The 22,319-nt window shown below is 37.4% G+C and overlaps 1 pseudogene; it reads right to left on the reverse strand.

Moving 5' to 3' along the window:
• LOC122122903 overlaps nt 1-22,319 on the reverse strand; it is a 54,260-nt pseudogene that overhangs the window by 11,976 nt on the left and 19,965 nt on the right.

Raw genomic sequence — 22,319 nt, forward strand, 5'->3', positions numbered from 1 at the left:
ACTCTGAAACAAAGCCTTAGTAAGAAAAGATATTTGGTAGTGACCCATGAAAAGGCCTGAGAACCAATGGAATAGAAGACCCAGAAAGAAACCTGCATATCTATAGCCATCTACTATCTCATAAGGAAACAAAAAACACAAAATGGAAGAACGAAGCCTCTTCAATGAATGGTGCTGGCAGAATTTTGTATACATGAGCAGAAAACTACTAGCATCATTTCCAGATGGATCAGTGATCTCAATGTAAGGCCAGATTCACTAAAGGTATTACAGGAAGAGACGGTGAGACATAAAGGTTACATGATGGATATCACAGATTGAAACATCTTAGTCAAGTTCCAGAATCACAACAAATCAAGGTAAAATCTAGGTAAATTGCATTCACCCCCAAAAATATTTCTGCATGGCAAAGAACACACTTATCAAGATAAATACCTGAGAAAATGGGAGAAAGACTTTCTAACATGTATGACTTAATGTATGATGTTAGAAAACGTCATACATAAAATCTACTCAAAGGTCAAAATTTAAAAAAATACCCTCAATAAACAAATCCTCAAAGAAACAACAACTCTATTCATAAATGGTCTAAAGACATAAAGAGAGATTTCTCCAGTGAACAAATAAGAATTGCCAGTCAATATAGGAAGAGATATTCAAAGTCTCCGGGAATAAAAGGAATGCAAATCAAAAACATACCGAGAGCCCACCACAACCCTATGAGAATGTCCATTATCAAGAAAACTAACAATTTCAGATGCTGGCAGGGATGTGTCAAAAAGGGAGCACTACCACACTCCTCGTGGGAATGTAAACTTGTTCAATCACTCTTGAAAGCAGTATGAATGTTGCTCAAAAGAGTAAACATAGAGCTTCCCTATGACCCAGGATTGCACTCCTAGACATTCAGCCAGTAGAACAAAAACGAAGTTACAGGAAAGCTATCAACCCAATCATGTTTATTAAACATTGTTTACAATAGCTATGATATGGATTCAAAGCACATGCCTGTCAGTGTTGGAATGGATCAAGAGAATGTGAGAGTGTGGTGTATATATAACAAATATCATTATATTTTTTCATGTGAAAGAATGTATGGCTAACTAGATAAAGAAATGGAAATACTTGAAAAGATAATATTAAGGGAAGTAAACCAGATCCAAATTATAGTTTAAATGGTTTACCTCATTTTTATAAATAAAATAAGTTTATTATATATATATATATATACACACACACTATATTCATATATATATATGTACATACATACATACATACATACATATGTGTATATATATGTATATGTATACATATATATGTATATATGTGTACATATATATGTATATAAATGTATATATGTATATAAATATGTGTGCATATATATATATATATACATATATATGCACACTGGATGGTAAAAGACAAAAACTTACACTTGGACATGACAAATTTTACAGGCTTTGAAACACTCACATGGTGAGAGCAAATGTGGATAATCTCAGGAATGATCACATATGCTCAATAGCTATGTTTATATGATCTTAAAAAAGTTTATTAAAGTGCACTCCATAGAATTGGAAACGAGATTTTTGTCGTTTTGCTTTTTGTTTTGTTTCTTTGTTTTCTCCTTTGTCACTCTTTTTATTTCGCTATTGTGTGTAAGATTATCTATTTTACTGAGTGTTAGGGGGGGCACAGACATGGTAGTTGAAGGGGAAAATATTGCAGCAGTTAAACAGAAACTGGGTTGAAAGAAATATACAACTTCTTCTGGAGGGGATGTTAGGGAACTGAGAGAAAATGAGGAAAGAGGTGGCACTATTCAAAAAGAAAAGTACTCATTACCTGACTTAGGTAACTGTAGTCCCTCTGTATATCACCTTTACTAAAACAATTAAACATTGAAAAACAAGAAGTAGAATAAGGCAGTCCATGCAAACGAAATAAAAAACAGCAGTATCTATAACACAACACATAAGATAGACTTTAATGAAAGAATCAAAAAGTGACAGAAATTTTACATCATGATAAAGAGATCAAATTAGCAATATGAAATAATCCTAACTGTTTATTTCACACTACCAGAGCACTAAGCTATAAAATCAGACTGTGAGTTAGTCCTCAATACAACAAGAGCTGAAGATTTCATGGAGACATCTTCCAGGCAAAATTAGGGAGGCATGAGAATTAAATTTCACCCTTGGTAAAATGAGCACCATATACACCAAAAGAATATTTCAGCCAACCTCTATTGAATTATATATGGCTCATCAACATACTGGTCATTCTCCAGAAGAGATGATATGCCAGGATTAAACACTGCCAAGTTTTAATTTTTTGAAAATATATTTAACACACGTGTAGGTCATACTATAGTAATGTGAGAATTTAACAAGCAAAATATGCCCAAACATAAAACCAAAAGACTTTATTTTCCAACAATTATAAAATACTTAAATAATAATTAAAGTATTAAATGTAATTCATTAAAGATTAATGTGTGATAAAGTGAACTTTATGTTTTTTGGCCATGGGGGCTGAACTCTGGCCTGGACGCTGTCCCTCAGCTCTACAGGTCAAGGCTAGTGGCCTACCACTTGAGCCACAGAACCACTTCCGGCTTCTTTTCTGCTTATGTGGTGTAGAGGAATCGAACCCAGGGCCTCATAATTCGAGGCAAGCGCTCTACCACTGAACCAACTTCCCAGCCCAAGTGAACTATTTTTTACGACAAAATATAAGAAATAAAATGATCCTTAGAACAAATGAAAATAACAAGAGCTTACAATAAATCTATGGATATAGAAAATGGACGAAAGAAAAGAATATAACAACCCTGCTTAAATCAAGAGAGAATATTGTGGAAGAACAATTTATCCCGCAACTCAAGGAACTAGATATCCAACCCCCAAATTAGTACAAGGAATAAAATCAAACAGAAAAATAAATAGAGAATAAAAATAGTAGCAATAAGCAATGAATCGAAATCAGCTTGTACAAAAACAAAAGGTTGATAAGACTGAAGTAAAAGTCATGAACAATCATAGCCAAAATAACCACAATCACCCATGTAGACACATATCTCCCAGGATTCTGGATGAGCTGAATCAGTATGGTAAAAAAAATAAAGTCATGTTACAGAAAACCATCTACAGTTTTAGTACAACCTCCATCCCATTCCCTATCATTTCCATCGCAGAAACAGAAGAGTCAAGACTAAATTTTATGAAAAAGGAAATTGCCAATTATCTAGACCTATCTTAAGGCACAAGAACAATACTGCAGTATCACTATCTGTATTTTATACTGAGACAAGTAGCAGAAAAATCACTGTGTTGAAAACCAACAATATATCAATGAAATATAAGGCCCAGAAATAGTTGTAATCAAATACAGTTACCTGATTATTTGAGAAGTTCACAAAAAATGTCTGGCCTGGGAATGGGACCCTAAGAAAGGCATGGCACTGTACAACTGGGTGTCCATTTGTCCAGCAATGAAATTTGACCCTATTCTTCAATCTGTACTTTTTTTCAACTCACAAGTTGATCGCTTACTAATAAGGAATTAGAACTTTACAAGTAATAGAGAAATTGAGAGACAACATAACTTTAATAGAAGTCAAACTGCTCATAAAATAATAGCAAGAATAAGCTCTAAATTTCACTGAGTGGAAGAAAGCTTTTCATTCACAAGTCCCCATATTCCACAGTACAAAACAAAGTAGCCCTGGTTGCATCAAATTAAAATTTTCAGCACAATGGATGAAATAGTGGGATATCCAAATGAATGGTTGAAATTACTGGTACCTATTCATATCACAGAGGATTAATAGCATAGTATAAAACAACTCTAAATTTTAGATACCAGTAGGAAAAATGCAGTTACGGAACAAGCAGATTTGCAGACACATTAAAATTTAAAAACTACAAAGGGAAATCCAATACTGAAAAAAATGTTAAACTATTTGAGCAATCAGAACAGTAAAACTAAAAGATAAAATGAGTTACCCATCAAGCCAGACAAAAATTGCAGTTTCAATTGAGCTAAAATGTATGTGTGCAATGAGGGAATGTAAAATATTAAACTGAACATTTAGGGCCAGAGAAGTTTAAGTTGAATTGGAAGATGGCAGTGTGAGCAGAAGGAATGTGCATTTTTAAATCATAGTATCAAGATATAGTACCTCAGTAATGAGGTGGAGTAATGAGCTGGAGATACATGTTAGAAATATATAGTATTTAAATGTTGCTCCTCTGTGGCAGAAGTTAAGAAGGAGCTATGTCATATATGCTAATTTGTTAATTAATTGAATATCTGCAAGATACAGTAGAAAAAAACATTCTGTGAGGCAAAAACCTGCATATTGGTGCCTTAAAGTGTTCAATTGTGATAGAATGAGTTCATATTTTCAATGCTTATTACTGTCTCTGTTACATTTTCATAATGCTCTGGGAACTAGAGGCTTTCTCATTTTGGTGATGACTTTTCAAATGTAGTCATATGGATAATTTAAATTTCTATTTTTCCTTCATGCACATTTGTACCTGGATCTACCGTTGTACAAAACAAACAAGCTATTTCTTCACAGAGATAGTCTGGAACACAGAAATAGTTTCTGAAAATCATTCCTAAATTTCTTTAGTAGAAAAACCAAAAGAAGGAAGTAATTTTTTTATTTCAAATGTACTATGTATATGGAAATATCACAATGGAACCCATCATAATATGGTTTGTACACATTCATAAACATAGTATTTTTTCTAAAAATTCCCCAAAATTGCATTGTTGGTAATGATGTAGAGAAATCAAAGGTTGAAGATAGCTCTGAATTAAAATTGCCTGTGCTGGTTGCTCAATCCTGAAATTCTAGCCAATCAGGGGTTTGAGACCCATGGATCCTGAGTGAAAGCCAACTTGGGCAGAAAAATCCATGACACATTTATCTCCCCTTAAGCAACGAAAAGACAGAAGTGGTGAGCTCAGAGTTCTAGAGTTCTAGAGAAAGCCAATCAAGGGTGCAAAGCAAGCCAAATACCGGTGCCTCATTCCTGAATTCCTAGCTACACCAGGAAGCTGAAAATGAACAGAAGAAATGAGAAATATGGGAAAGGACAAAGGACATCAGAGAAGGTATAAAATTGGTTAAAAATAGAGTGAGTGACCATAATCTAATTTTATGATATGCAGGGTGGAACTACAATATGAACCTGTGGGTAACATCAGATATCACAGCCTGATATCTAATTGCAGTGGTCCACTTATCCACAATAAATACTTCATGAATAAATATTACTATCTGTTGTCAATATCATGCATAATACTTTACTAAACCAGACTGTAATTCTCTTTATGTCTGTAGATAGCTATGAAACTATACTAGCAAAGTAACAAAAGTAGCCAAACATGTTTTGGGAAATGAAGAGAAGGAAAAACAGCTAACCATGGGTAAATAATGAGGTAAATATTGGTGCTCATGCCTGAAGTCTTAGGCACTTAGGAGCCTGAGATTTCGGGATCATGTTTTGAAGCCATCTTGGACATGGATGTCTGTGAGCCTCTTCTCTCTAATTAATAAACAGAAAGTTCCAGAAGTGTAGCTAGCTTGAACAAAGAAGCTCAGTGACAGTGCCCAGGCCATTAGTGCCTAGGACAAGTACAGAATAAAAAATGATAACCAAACATACTAGTGGCATAGAAGATAAGGACAGATATATTCTATAGTAAGGAAGAGAGTAATTCCTATTGCTGCCATCTCTGCTCCCATGGGTGAGCAGGTAGCTCAGACTTTATTTCTCATACCAGGATTTGGAAAGGAGTACACATGGTAGAGGCAATAAGCATTTCCTCTTGGAGTAGGTATCAAATTGACTGCTAGAGTTCCTTTGAGTGTTGTAGAATCATTTTTCTTTCTTTCTTCCTTTTCTTTCATAGCCATTTATTAGTGATAACTTCGGATAGCGACAAATAGCCAATGATATGGATGTACACAATTAAAGAAGGTCTCATCTTGTATAGATAAAGTTCTCCCATAAGGGACCTTTGATAATGTTTTCTAACACCTCGATATGACATGAAATAGTGAAATAGTGATTAGTTTGAAAGTCACTGTTTGTCTAAAGTGAAAGATAGCAAGAGAGAGAGAGAGAGTGTGTGTGTGTGTCTAAGGGACTGAAATCAGAGACTGGACACTCCTTGAGCTTTTTTGCTCAACACTACCACTCTGTCACTTGAGTCACATCACCACTTCCAGGTTTGGCTGATTAAATGGCGATAAATCTGTCATATATTACCATGCCTGGGCTGACTTCAGACATTGATCCTCAACTTTCAGCCTCCTGCATAGATAGTATTATCCCCATGAGCCAGCAGTCCACAATAAGAATGTGTTTCAGAGACCTTAAGATTAAAGTGATACATAAACAAAATGTCTCAGACGATTTGCCTATGGGAAAGGAAATGTGTCTGTAGTCTTTTAGCACAGAACTCATGAAACTGACTTAATTTGTTTGTAATAATATCACTTCATCAACTCCAGTGAGATCTGGCATGGAATAAAGTAAAGTGAAATGCTGTTTCCCAGGAAACAGGAGTTACATGGAAGGAACCAGATACATTTTCTACCAGCATGCAGAAATTTACTCAACAGTAGATAGAAGAGGAAATAATGAAACTGAGCCATTTCTGGTGCAGTAAGTATGGATTTTCAGGCTAGAAAAGAGACAGTACACTCATCAGTACGCCCGGAGTTCCCTCAGGAGTTGCCTATCCTGACAAAAAAACAGTAAATAAAATTTAACTAATGAGTTACTTACGGCTTATTCTCTTCTTGTCCAGAAACATCACTGCTACTGAGATCTGTTCCTAAAGTGTAGAGGGGGAAAAACCCAGCAATCATCACATCTCCATTCGTGTGCGCTCGCTTCTTCATTGTAGAAAAGCAGTTAGTGCTAGGCAAGGCCCTAACAAGGAGCGGAAGCTGAAGGAGAAAGAATATGAAAGTCAAAAGAGACATTCCTGAAGCATCTGCCAAGCTGAAATCCTGACTGGCCGTGAAGCCAACAGTTTCAGGTATATATACATTCATGTATTTTCGTATATGTGTATATGTGTCTTTTTATTGACAGAGATGACTACTGTAGCCCCCAGTTCTTGGAAAGCTCTTGCAAGTCCCCAGGCAGAAAGGGTAAAACTCCTCCATGGGGCTCTGCATCTGAGACCCTGCATTGAGAAGGAAAACATAAGTTGGAAAACATGTTTACTGATTCCCCTTATTCAGCCCAGTTGCTAAGATTTCCTCTCAGAGTCTCTAGAGGTAAAGTTAACTTTGATATATTTGGTCCAACATCTGTAACAAGAAACTATTTGCATGAAAGCCATTTAGGATGATGTAACTGGATTGCATCAGAGGATGCCTAATCAGGTGCATGGTGAAATGTCCAGAAAAAAAATGTATGCCACTGGGATATCAACAAAAGCTATTAGGACATCACACACAGTGGGTCAGTTCACAAACTCAAGATCCAGAACAGCCACAGAACATTGCTTCTTGATCCAGGCAGGTTTCCATGAGAATTCCATGTGCACAGTCCTCTGCAAATGTACCTACTTACTATTTCCTGGGAAGCAGTGCTGCTGCTGAAAGCAGCAGTGTCATATTGAAGGCTCTGCAAAAAATTTGCTTCTCATGTATTTTGACAAATTCACAGATCAGTTCATCAAAAATATCCTCAATTAAGCAGCCTCAATAAGTCAAGTTCAATGCCCAAATTGAGGTTTACATTTGCATTCTGATATTTCACCTTCACATAGATAATTTTTACTAAACACAATCAAGATGTTTTTTTGACGGTTGTGGGGCTTGAACTATGGGCTTGGGCACTGTTCAGCTCAAGGCGAGCGCTCTACAGCTTGAGCCACAGAGCCACTTACAGTTTTCTAGTGGTTTATTGGAGATAAGATTGTCATGGTCTTTCCTGCCTGGGCTGGCTTTGAACCGTGATCCTCAAATCTCAGCCTACTGAGCAGCTAAGATTACAGGCGTGAACTACCGGCACCAGGCTAAGATGTTATTTTTAATAATGTACTTGTCTGAGAAAACGTGGTAATACAGGAAATTCTTGCTATGTCAAGTATAAATCAATATGAAACCATCTGTCTGTTTTCTACTTGTCATAATGTTAGACCCAAATTCCATGCAGAGACCTCAATAGCAGAGCTACTTCAGGGCGGTGAGCACACTCTGCACAAGGCTGCAGTGTTTCATACACATACATATCACAGTATAAATGAAGCTGAATATGTACTTTAACAAGCAGGAGGAAAAGAAAACCTTTCTCATGAGGTTTCCAGTGGATTTTATATTTGTATACTTTGAAAATACGCGGTACTATATTTTAGCTCCCCTGAGGCTTTATTTATACTTGTACATGTATGTGTAGAGTGAAACTCAGTCTCACAAAAAGTGGCAATGGTTCATGTCGTAAATCTATTAATAGTTTCGTGAGGAAATCACATACATTTCTGTAGTGGTTGCATGAAATGATATTGCCATGAATACGTGCTCCCTTTCACTTCATTCTTGCCATAATTGGTTATTGGTGTTCTCGAAATAGACATTGTCACTGGAATGTGATAAAATTTAATGTCCTTTGGCTTTACATTTCCTTAATGCCAAGGATTTTCAGTGATTTTTTTTTTCGGTCGTGGGGCTTGAACTCTGGGCCTGGGCGCTGTCCCTCAGCTCTGCAGCTCAAGGCGAGCGCTCTACCACTTGAGCTACAGCACCACTTCCTTTCAGTGATTTTTATTAGCCAATTATACTTCTGGATTTGAGAACTATCTTTAACCATATTTGCCAATGTGTTATTTGACATGTTGATTGCTTAAGAGTAGTTTTCTGAGTTTCCTGTATATTCTGCTTATTAATCACTTGCCAGATGTTTAGCAATCTGACTCTATAGGCAATCTATTCACTCTACTAACTTTTCCTTTGTTGTGCTGAAGGTTTTAATTCAATGTAATCCTGTTTGTCAGTACCTGTTCTTTTTTACTGAACTATTTGAAGATTTAATCAGGAAGTTACTGCCTCAACAAAATGATTCACTGATTTTGTTAACTGTAGTGTAGTGTTTTATCTTAAGTTTGAGCTCCAACATTTCTGGGATCTAGAAAAACAATATATGTTCACAATTTAGGGCCTACTGCAATACCCAGCCACAGAAAATGTTTGTAAATGTGGTCATAAGAAGAGAATCTGTGCATGAAATATTTAATAACCACATATGTTACCCTTGTGTATACACATGTTGATCCTTTGTAGCCAGCATATTCCTGCAAGGCTTATAGATTAGAAGCCTACTTACAGCCAGCATTTGTTTCCAGGACACAAAACGGAACATTGTAATTTGACATTCATGTATTTAGTGTTTCTAAGAATGAACCTGGTATTAAATAGTTCAAAACTTGTCCAAATAAACTAATAGGAAAATCAGTGCATTTCTGATCACAATAAGTAAAACAGGAAAGATTTTTACCTGTTATTTGAATAACAGATGCAGCACCTATATATCATTAGAATCATGGCATGTATCTATTACTGATCCCACTTGGGTGTGTCAGAAAAAAAACACTGCACACAGGTGAGCATTTTGTAAGGTTCTCTAGAACTAGACTTCAATCATTGGAATTCATGAAATGATTCAAAATATTAAATCCACCCATCCTCTCCATTTGCTGGAAATTTGTCAATACCAAATAGGCACTAAACTGTCTCTTCAAATTGTAATAACAATTCTATTTATGTGTAGGTGAAGCCTACACATTGGCTATTACCAGCTGTATGTGTTAGGTGACAGAGAGGTGCTAGCTTAGGCTGGTCCTGTGGAGTTTGATGTCCATGGCCGTTGGATCTTTTCTGTGCCTTTATTTCTTTATGAAGAAAACATTCTCTGATCCAGCTTCAATTATTTGATGCATGAGAAATTGAAGAATTATTTATTTATTTATTTTTAAACTTTAATCAAGTCTTTTTATTTTAGGAATATAAACTGGCCCTTCTGCAGTGCTATGGAAGGTATCTTCAACAGTTTAGTACCAATTTTGATGAGAATGGAGCAGATGTGAATCAATTCAAAACTATCTTCTTTCCAAAAGGTTTTGGAGATGAAACTTCTGGACTTACAGTAAGATAAAAGAAGCAGCAAAGATAGCTATGGTTTATGTTAGCTCTGTGTTATGCCCTTAAGTTGTCAGCGTCTGACTATCTTCATTGCTTAGCATGGCATCTGGCCACTTGTTCTAAGTCCTTTGACATATAACTTCAGGCATGGTTAAGAAAATGAACTTACTGAACTTCGTGACACTACTTTGGAGATTGTGTCAATATAACCACCCCCACTACCAGCAGGCACTATTGTTATATACTCATAGCCTCCACAATAATATTTATAGAGGCTTTCAGTTTGTAAAATACTTTGGAAAACATAGTTGATTTTTACAATGACCTTAAGAGTTAAATACTATTACTGCCTTGTTTTACAAAAAAAAAATAAAGCTAGTCAGAATGAATGTAAAAAAATAGCTCTTGATTGCAGATGTTTGTCACAAAAATTTTTATAATTGATTTCTAGCCTTTGGGCATTGCTATCATTAGTTCACCAGCTGAGCACTTCCCATGTGCTAGCTTTAGAAATAAAAGCATTTATATGAATTATCATATTGCAGTCTTAGTATGGTCCTGACTTTTTTTTTAATAGAAGAGTAAAATGAAGTTTACCAGAGATCAAGAAGTCATCCCAGCACCCTCAAAGCCATGGATAGGGCTTAATACTACATGTGCTAAGGGTAGAACCATCTATGGCTTCTTTCTTTTTATTATTATTATATTTTATTTGTGAACATACTGTACAGAGGGGTTACAATTACATGGGCAGGATAATGCGTACATTTCTTACCAAGCATTGCAATGCAATGAAGAATTATTTATGAAGGGACACCAAATTCTGTCTGAAAGGAATATCCCTAACCTACATATATACAGCCCAAGGATGGCTTAAAGCAGAGTGAGAGACTCCAGTCACACAATGCTATCTGTAAGAGACCTGGTTGACATCATATATCACATAGTATGAATCACCTCTGGAGTAACAGCTTGGAGTAACTCCATGCACTGAGCATTGTTTACTGAGGTGATGAGGAAAACACAAGCTCTGCTGGGCTCCAGGCAATTGAGAGTTGGTCATGAACTCTAGAAATCCTATACAGGTTCAGTATTTGTGAAGCTCTCATGGACTCAGCATGATGAAATTAATCCATATTCTGGTTTGAACTTCACACCACAAGAGTTTGTTTTGGTCTGCAGAGATGGTACATTTTTTTCATCATGGTGATATTTGAGATGTGTCCTGGAGGGCAGAGGTATAGAGATTTCTCTATGGGAGAAAGAAGATACAGGAGGGTGGGAAGGTATTGTTTTGAGTTCTGTAACATACCATCATCATGACAGAGAAAGGAGGGTAAGGAATATTCAGAAAAGAGTAGGCTACCAGCCCCCTCTTCCCAGAGTTAAGTGCAACTCCCAACCTTCAGTAACAATTGGGTTTCCAATAATGTCACTGACTAGCAGCCAAAGGGCCTTAGCTTGTGTTGTACTGGTCTTTGAATGGACAGCAGAAGTCACTGATCTCCAGAACTCACAAGGTGATTGTGGCAGATGAGGAGAATTTATAATCATTTTGGACTCAGGTTCCCTCCTATCTACCTCAGTTGCCATCACCTGTATCCTGGTCAGGTGGCAGGATGACTACTGACAGATATCTCAAGGCCTACCTAAAGTGTAGGGAAAGTGTACCTGAATACTGGCTCAACTGAAATTTGTAAGTCCGTCTAAGACCTGGAATGCTGTGCTCTCCTTCCCTTGGCCCAAATGGAGGTCCAAGAGACCTGGAAAGCCAAGCCTGTGGGTTTACATCCTCTAGGTGAAAAAGAGTACATTCGGTCTTGGAGGATTTAGGTCTCCACTGGGAGGAGACTTCCACACTGCCCTTGGGCCAGGAGTAAGAGGATCCTGAACTCAAAAAGAGGAAGTTGAAAAAATTTCTGTATTGAAATTTTCAGATGGAATATTATAAGCAACAAGGTATTTCTTTGTCTTTGTAAAGACTTAAAACAGTAATATAAAGCACCTTGTTCCCTCATGCAGCTCTATACGAGCCCCAATATTCATTCTGGACCAAAGGCCAGAGATGGATTTACCTATATCACTGACTCTGGCACTTAGCCTAGCTATCTCTATCACCTGGTCTTGTCCTAGAGGCTGATGCTGTTTATGAAGCCCTTGTACACAAAAACATCAACAATATCTTTTTCAGAGAAGTAGCTAGTATACTGAGACTATGTATTGTGTTAACCAGTCTACCATCCCCAAGGAAAGTTTTAGAGGTCTCAGCCATTAGCCCCTTTTTAACCACTTGCATTTCTTTCATGTGTTTACATATAGGCACATACTATCTACTGCATGTGAGGGACATGAAAGTTTTGTTTTCCTGAGTATGGCTTAATTCACTTACAACAAGCTGAAAAAAGTTCATAGAATGATTTTTTCCATCTATACATCAAGACAAGAGCCTAATACCCATAAAACACTTAGAGTTTCAAAAATTAAACCCTCAAAAACAAACCTTCACAATTAATATAACCCAATTATTAAATGGGCTAATCACTTAAAGACAGACTTCTCAGAAGAAATAAAACAGAAGGTTCTGATAAGAAATGAAAATGAACAATAGACACATGAAAAACATTCACTATCGCTGGCTACAAAGCACATGCTAATCAAAACTACAAAATTCCAACTCACTCTAAGTAGAATGGTTAATATCAAGAAAATTAACAATAAAAAATACTGGTGAGGACGAGGCCAAAGTGGAACTCTACACTCTTGGTGGCAAAAGAAGCCTGTTCAACCTCTCTGGAAAGTGTCATGGTGATTTCTCAAAAAACTAACCATAGAGTTACCTTATGATCCTGCATTTCCAATAGAACATAAAAAGGACACAGTCAAGCCACAAGCAGAACCATGTTCATTGTAACATTACTTCCCATAGGTAAGATATGGAATCAGCACAGATGTCCCTCAGTGGATGAATGGATCAAGAAACTTTGGTATATTTACACAATGAAACTGGAGTCATATATTAGAAAGAAAGAAATTATACCATTCATGAGGAAATCCTCAATAGCTTTTCTTCAGTTATTTTTTCTGAGATATATTAAGGTCCCAGTTAATTTCTAAGAATAGGACATGTTTGTTATACTTTATAGTTTTTCATTATTTGGCTGGTACTAATTTTTAGATGGGGAGATTTATTTTAGTTCCTTTATTTAATAATTCCAGGGTTGTTAATAAGCATTTTTGGACACCATTAATTAGGATCATCTAAAACCATAATGTTTCAGTGCTTATTTTAAGAAATAGCAGGTGTCTTACAAAATACTCATGTTTCTTTTTATAAGCAAAGAATTCAATTTTCTGTCCAGAGAAAAGAGTCTTGATTTATGTCACCAACTTATGATGATAGCATTGATGAAAAAAAATAGAAGTAAGCCAGGCGCTGGTGGCTCATGCCTGTAATCCTAGCTACTCAGGAGGCTGAGATCTGAGGATCATGTTCAAAGCCAGCCTGGGCAGGATAGTCCGTGAAACTCTTATCTCCAATAAACCACTCTCAAACCGGAAGTGGTGCTGTAGCTCAAGCAGTAGAACTCTCACCTTCAGCTGAAGAGCACAAGGACAGCACCCAAGCCCAGAGTTCAAGCCCCACACTGGACCAAAAAAAAAAAGAAGTATGCACTGCAGATTTCTCTTTTGGAATAATGATACACATTCATTTTCTAGTCCTATCACCTTGTTTTACTCATGGCCCCTTTACCAACAATCATAGTTGACATAACTTTTTCATATAACACCCATAACTCTGCCCCAAGCAAGTGGTAAGAAGCCAGGTGCCAGTGGCCCCAGCCTATATTTCTAGCTATTCAGGCAGCTGAGATGTGAGGATCGTGATTTGAAGCAAGCCTGCGCAGGAAAATCCATAAGACTCTTTTTTTTTTTTTTTTTTTGGGGTCTGGACATGGGGCCTGAACTCTGGGCCTGGGCACTGTCCCTCAGCTCTTCAGCTCAAGGCTAGTGCTCTACCACTTGAGCCACAGCGCCACTTCCGGCTTTTTTCTGTTTGCTTATGTGGTGCTGAGGAATCGAACCCAGGGCCTCATGCATGCAAGGCAAGCACTCTACCACTGAGCCACCTTCCCAGCCCTCCATAAGACTCTTATTTCTAATAAGCTACTCAAAAAGCTGGCTCAAGTAGTAGAGCACTTGGCCTTGTGCAAATGAAGTACAATATGAGGACATATTTATGAGCATTAGACACATACTGTTTGTCAAAAAAGACATGCTGTTATATGAATCTATTTAATTATTGAGACACACAGTAGCTGATGATCGGGGAAAGTTGGAAACCAAGGCTTGGGGCATAGTTGCTACTTGAATGAAAGAGGAAGTAAAATCTGAAAGAAAATATTGTTCTTCCTATGGTTAATTTTATTTCTGATGCAATGAAGATGTAGGTGTAAAACAATCTGTTGTCATAAGCATCTGCAAAATTGTAAAGAAATGAATTACAACAATAAAGTAAAATGCTGGAGAGACAAAGAAGTATTAAATTTATTGCTGGCAAAATTGGTGAAAGAATTCCCCTGTAGAACCCCAATATAAGGACACAAGTGTTTTTCTTTCTTGCTACTCTTTTTAATGTTTTTATCATGTTCTATGTGATTTTTTTTTTGTTTCTTTGATATGTTCTTCCCTCGTGGTATAAGGCCTGTTTTCACTGTATTTGATTCTGGTGCCTTGCATCTTGCACATACATTTTTCTGATTTGGGGAGGGGAAGGGAAATAACAAAATGCTTAAATAAGGATACAGGTTGACCCATTGTGACATTGAGCTATATGAGGCATTATGTGGAAAATGAACTTTACAACTTCAGCTAGGAGTACGGGGGGAGGGCTACAGGATGAGATGGGGAGGTAGGGAGGGAAGGGATGTTAGGGGAAAAACAAAGGAGCAAGTAACAATGCTTGATAGGAAATGTCCTGATTACCTTACCCATGTATCTGTAACCCCTCTGTACAGAAATTTTACAATAAAAACATTTAAAAATACAAATCACAGCATTCAAATTTGTACATGGACATTTGCATTTTGTGAGGCAATTTTCATTTGTGGAACAGGAAAATATTACTTACTTGTTATTTTGTGGGATAAATTAATCTGATATCATGCCAGGCTGGACAAAATACATACCCTATTACAATAATTATTATATGAGTAAATGGCAGAATGCTGAATTCTATGCTGCTGCTTACCAAGCAATATCCTTATTGTTATATCAAGAAAAAAAGAGCAAGCAGTAAAATAAAATTATTGTGATTCCTTGAAGTTTCTAAGTATTTATAAGGGCTTTGTTAAAATTTTACTAACTAATCCGATTAAAACCTCATATGAAAATTTTCTTCCCTATAGCTTTTCAAAAGCATAAGCAACAGAGTTGTTTGGGATCTCTTATTGAGATTCTATATATATTTGTCATTTGATTTAAGAATGGCATGTTCCTAATGAATGAAATGAAAGAATCCAAATGAGATAAAATAATCTTTCAGATTCAAAGCAGTAAAAACCATAAATGTGAGATTAAATACATAAATCAGGTTAACAAATATTATGGCAGCCCCACACATCTGTATTAATTCTGAAGCTTCATAATATTTTTTTGTGGTTCGTGGGGCTTGAAGTCTGGGGCTGGGTGCTGTCCCTCAGCTCTTCAGCACAAGGCCAGCACTCTAGTACTTAAGCCACAGAGCCACTTCCGGTTTTCTGATGGTTAGTTGAAGATTGGAGTTTCATGGACTTTCCTGACCCGGCTGGCTTTTAACCACAATCCTCAGATTTCATCCTCCTGAGTAGCTAGGATTACAGGAGTGACACACCAGCGCCTGGCTAGCTTCATCATTTTTAACTAAAAATTGATTCTGAGAATCAGTGAGACTGAAAGACAGAAGACGGTTTAAATATATAATGGATTGTTGCCTTTATGAAATCAGATTTAATTCTATATAGTCCAATACATGGGTCCTTTTGAACTCCATAAACAATACCTGTCAGTAGTCAAGCGTAGGTGATAGATCCTGTGTGCAACATGTAAAACTGAGGATGAAAGATATGAGTAAGATGTAACTGAGAGCAAGCACCCCAAGAACAATAGCAGTGAGCATGGAGAAGCAAAGAACCAAGAAAGCCAGAGCCAGGCCCTAGGAATCTCCAAAAGCTAGGAACATTTCAATTGTGATAAGTGACTGATTTCTCTGTGTGTTGGCATACTGATGATGTGGACACTTCATACACCAGTTGATATCTGGTTAGAAGTAAAAACTACCACCATATTTGGTGTGTATGAAAAACAGTTCAAAAGTCTACTCAACTGTTACAGTAAAACACCCATGTAACATTAGATTCTGATCTCAGCAGTGAACAGGTTGTCCTAACTATAACCACCTAGACTTCTACTGGCTCACCTTCCGAAATTAATCAATCACTTCTTCAATGCTGAAATCTGCCATCTCTAGAATTGTTTTCCATCTACATCAGCCATGTACACAGCTCCTTATTTTCTTCATAGAACAAGATACATGACTAAAGTCTATCTTCAATCTCCTATTTCTTGAAAACCATCTGTATAGAAAAATGCATTTGGCTGCTTTAGATAACCAATAAAAAATGGTGTATCCTGAACTATGAATGTCTTTCCTTTTAGTTATCATTCCCAAGGATTTATTTCTATTTCTTCATCTTACATGACTAGAGTGTTGTGCATCAACAGACATTCTCATAGCTTTGCTGAAGTAACAACTAGAGCTAACCAACAGGATTGACTTTTACCCATTGCACATCTATTACTACCAGGTTATCTCAAACATTAGAAATGAGAAACGCTGAATATATTAAACACTACATAAAATTCTGCTGTGTTATGTCATTTCAATATTCATTTTGAATGCTGACAACTTGCTACTTTTTTTTTTTTAATTTAATTTTATTTTATTTGAGAACATACTGTACAGAGGGGTTACAATTACATGGGCAGGAAAATGCATACATTTCTTACCAAGCATTGCAGCCTCCTCCTTTGTTTACCCTTCACCTCCCTTCCCAGCCTCCCCCCTCCCCCCCACCCAATCATACCCCCCCTCCCCCCCCCCCCGACATTGTAAAGCTGGTTTTGACATGACATTTTGTACTTCTCATTGTTGCAACAGGTCCACCTGAATCCTTAAACGACTTGTTTGTCCCCGTCTCCTCCACATGTTATACTGACATCAAATATAGTGAAAGCGGGGGTTACACTGTGGGGGAGGGACATACAAAGCAACAAAGAAATAATATTATAAATGCGTTGGAAACACATGCATGAAAAGAAACAAAAACATTAAAATACATATTTGAGGGTTCGTTTTCCTAACATCACTTCTCTGACTTTTCCGCTTGACTCATACCTATACTAGATATTGCAAATAAGGGAAACCATGGGACCTATGTTTCTTTGGGCCTGGCTTACTTCACTTAATATAATTTTTTCCAAGCCTTTCCATTTCCTAACAAATGGGGCAATGTCATTCTTTCTGATGGAGGCGTAGAATTCCATTGTGTATATATACCACATCTTCTTGATCCATTCATCTACTGAGGGGCATCTGGGTTGGTTCCATATCTTAGCTGTGGTAAATAATGCTGCAATAAACATAGTTGTGCTGGTAGCTTTAGTGTGGCCTTGTTTGTGATCATTTGGGTAAATGCCCAAAAGTGGGATTGCTGGGTCATAGGGGAGCTCTATGTGGAGTCTTTTGAGGAACCTCCATACTGCTTTCCAAAGTGGTTGAACAAGTTTACATTCCCACCAACAATGAAGTAAGGTTCCTTTCTGTCCACATCCCCTCCAGCATCTGTTGTTGTTAGAGTTCTTGATTTTTGCTGTTCTAACTGGAGTGAGGTGATATCTCAATGTTGTTTTGATTTGCATTTCTTTTATGGCTAGGGATGTTGAACATTTCTTCATGTGTCTATTGGCCATCCTTCTTTCTTCTTCAGAGAAGCTTCTCTTTAAGTCTTTCGCCCACTTACTTATTGGGCAGTTGTTTCTTTGAGGATTTGTTGTTGGGTGGTTTAATTTTTTGAGTTCCAAGTATATTTTAGATATGAGACCCTTGTCCGTTGTATGGCTAGTAAAGATCTTCTCCCAATCCGTGGGCTTTCTATTGATCTTGCTAGCTATGTCATTTGCCCTGCAGAAGCTCTGCAACCTTATGCAATCCAATTTGTCCAACCGTTCTTTGATTTGACAACTTGCTACTTTAATTCTGACTCAAACCTTGTCCATTTGGAAACTGATCAAATTCTTAAATCATTAAGGCCTATGTCTCACTTTTCAATTTAAAAACTATAATTCAGCTAATGCCATAAATCACACATTTACAACGTAACAGATAGATTAATATCACATACATGATGGAATATGTAAACAAAGCAAAATAAAACTAAACCAATGTTCATCACTCACTGATCCTACACTTCTGATGATACAGAGTAACTACTGCATGGAAATCCTGGAAACGTCACCTCAAACCAGTCAGCTCATAGAGGGTGACTCCAAAATACGCAATGTTCCATTGCTTACAAACAACTCCAGCAAGCAAATTTCAGCACAGGATCTTTCTCCGCCTTTGCTCTAATAAATTTCAAAATAAGTAATACATATCAGTCTTGATAAAGGTACGATGGAATTCTGAAGCTCTGAAAATCTTGAAAAAACTTTCATGGGCCACACAAGACCCTTTGGTAAAGTTTTAAAATTCACGTCATAGATAGGGACACAAAAGAGAATTTTTTCTCACCTCCCCTCCCCAAATCTTTTAGAGTGTAGTAAGAGTACCAAGTCTAACAACATCTATCCAGCCAAAAGTGTTTAAAGGCTTGAAAGTGTATATATCCCTAGAAAATCAAGCTTTTTATTTCTATCCCTCAGTCATATATTTATTTAACTTTTAAAACCCTGGACTTTCAGGGCCCAGAATTCCTAATTAATCTCATAATTGCTGTACAGTCTGCTGTACATTAACTTTGTAGAACTTTGCATGTATTCCAAATACTTTCTCTTACATAAAACTTGTTAAAGACGTTAAAAAGACATTTAACAATGAGATGAAATATATTGTCCTTGGAATTCTCTTAAAATAAAATCTTCAAGTCTACTTCAATCCTTTAATTTTTTGATCTTATAACTAACATAAATTTTCTAATACTACAACCAGGACTCATTTTTGGGTAGCCGTGAGTAGCTGAGTACCCCTACCCTCTGACTTTAAGTACCTGTTCTGATCATTCCTAAAAGCTTTTTTTAAACAGCCCTTCCAAGTAAGACTCTAAGTGCATGTGAATGTAATTACCAATGTAAGAACCCCCAAAATTAGAAGAGACCAGTAAGATGCTTACTGTTAAGCTCAGATGAGCTGCTGGCCAAACAAAACCAAAGGCCTATCACAACAGACAGATAACACTTGTCATCATCTACCCTAGCAATAGCTGAGCCTCATCGCCAAAATTCTTCTTCAAGCTTAAGGTGATTTGCTAAAAGTTCCTTACCAGGGTGCCAACTCCAAGCGGCTAGTGCTGTGGAAACCAGGAGTTGTTTCTGTTAAGCACACTGCCGCCTTCGAATCCATAGAATCTAAAGATAGAATGGAGAATCAGGGGTCCTACTAAAAAGGGCCTCAAGCTTTCACAAAATTAAAGCTGCTTTCTAACGTTGACATTTGGGGACATTGCAGCCTACTGTGGGCAGATGATTTACTGACTCACAGGAGAGGTCCTCCCATATTTGGTGCAAATTTTCTGTCTACTCCTTTGCTACCATCATGTCTTCCTGCAGGATGTGCTGCTCAGTTTCGCCTTCATAGTTTGAAGTTTTTTCAAATTCGGAGTCTAGTTAGCTAATGACGTTTCAAATTCCTGCATTTACACACAAAGAAGAGGATTTTCAAAATGTCTTCAACTTTTGAATACATATCTTAGGGTTCATTTTTCTAACATCACCTTATCTGACCTTTTCTGCTTGACTCATACATATACTAGATATTGCAAATAAGGGAAACCATGGGATCTATGTTTCTTTGGGCTTGGCATACTTCACTTAATATAATGTTTTCCAAGTCTTTCCATTTGCTAAGAAATGGGGCAATGTCATTCTTTCTGATGGAGGCATAGAATTCCATTTTGTATATATACCACATTTTCTTGATCCATTCATCTACTGAGGGGCATCTGGTTGGTTCCATATCTTAGCTATAGTAAATAATGCTGCAATAAACATAGTTGTGCTGGGAGCTTTAGTGTGTTCTTGTTTGTAAACATTTGGGTAAATGCCCAAAAGTGGGATTGCTGGGTCATAGGGGAGCTCTATGTGGAGTCTTTTCAGGAACCTCCATACTGCTTTCCAAAGTGGATGAACAAGTTTACACTCCCACCAACTATGAAGTAAGGTCCCTTCTGTCCACATCCCCTCCAGCATCTGTTGTTGTTAGAGTTCTTGATTTTTGACATTCTAACTGGGGTGAGGTGGTATCTTAACGTTGTTTTGATTTGCATTTCTTTTATGGCTAGGGAGGTTGAGCATTTCTTCATGTGTCTATTGGCCATCCTTCTTTCTTCTTCAGAGAAGTTTCTCTTTAAGTCTTTAGCCCACTTATTTATTGGGCAGTTGTTTCTTTGAGGATTTGTTGTTGGGGGATTTAATTTTTTGAGTTCCAAGTATATTTTAGATATGAGACTCTTGTCTGTTGTATAGCTAGTGAAGATCTTCTCCCAATCCGTGGGTTTTCTATTGATCTTGCTAGCTATGTCTTTTTCCATGCAGAAGCTCTGCAACTTCATGCAATCCGATTTGTTCAACCTTTCTTTGATTTGTTGTGTTTCCGGGTCTCTATTAAGAAAATTTCGGCCTGCGCCAAGGAGACCTAGGGTTTCTCCTATTCCATCCTGTAAGGTTTTCATAGTGTCTGAGTCGACTCCGAGGTCTTTGATCCATTTGGAGATGATTCTGGTGCAGGGTGATAGATAAGGATCTAGCTTTAGTTTTCTACAAGTAGTTAACCAATTTTGCCAGAACCATTTACTGAAGAGGCTGTTGCTTTGTATGTCCCTCCCCCCACAGTATAACCCCTGCTTTCACTGTATTTGATGTCTGTATAATTTGTGGAGGGGAAGGGGAAAAACCAGTCATTTAAATAAGGATACAAGTGGACCCATTGCAACAATGAGAAGTACAAGTTTTCATGTTGAAAATGAACTTTACAACTTTGGGGGGGGGCGGATTGGGTCAGGGGACAGGGGGAGGCTGGGAAGGATGGGAAGGGGAAACAAAGGAGGAGGTTACAATGCTTGATAAGAAATGTACTCATTATATTGCCCATCTCATTGTAACCCCTCTGTACAATATTTTCACAATAAAAAATAAATAAAAATTTTAAAAAATGTCTTCAACTCACGATGCTGCTGTTCCCACAGCTATATGTTAATCCTTTGATTGGAGTCAAGGGGAGGCGAACCAGCCAAGGAGAGAGACCTTAGGAATAAGAAACAGCCCTGGCCTCCTGATGACCTACCTGGGTGGCCAGCTTCAAACCAGCTTCAAAGGAACACTGCATTCTACTCCCCATTTCATTGCCTCAGGTACCTCTCCTATGTTTATACAACTCACTCTGATTAAAGATATAAGTTGACATCCTGATTTAGAGAACAGGGAAGTTAATTCTTAGTTGAAATTTAATAATCTTGCACATATTTATCAGATGATATTCAAATTGACACTTCGTTTTAACAAACCGTGCATTGTTGCTAGGCATCACATATCAATTTTTCTTCTACCAGAGTTATATTTTGGCTTACATTTTTTTTGTTGTTGTTGTTGGTCGTGGGGCTTGAACTCTGGGCCTGGGCGCTGTCCCTCAGCTCTTCAGCTCAAGGCGAGCGCTCTACCACTTGAGCTACAGCACCACTTCCGGTTTTCTGGTGGTTTATTGGAGATAGTCTCACGGTCTCTCCTGCCCGGGCTGGCTTTGAACCGCGATCCTCAGATCTCAGCCTCCTGAGTAGCTAGGATTACAGGCGTGAGCCACCAGCGCCCGGCTTTGGCTTACATTTTAAATGAA

The sequence above is a fragment of the Dipodomys spectabilis genome, unplaced genomic scaffold (assembly GCF_019054845.1).
Source record: "Dipodomys spectabilis isolate Male_0828 unplaced genomic scaffold, ASM1905484v1 ptg000216l, whole genome shotgun sequence".
Taxonomy (NCBI): domain Eukaryota; kingdom Metazoa; phylum Chordata; class Mammalia; order Rodentia; family Heteromyidae; genus Dipodomys; species Dipodomys spectabilis.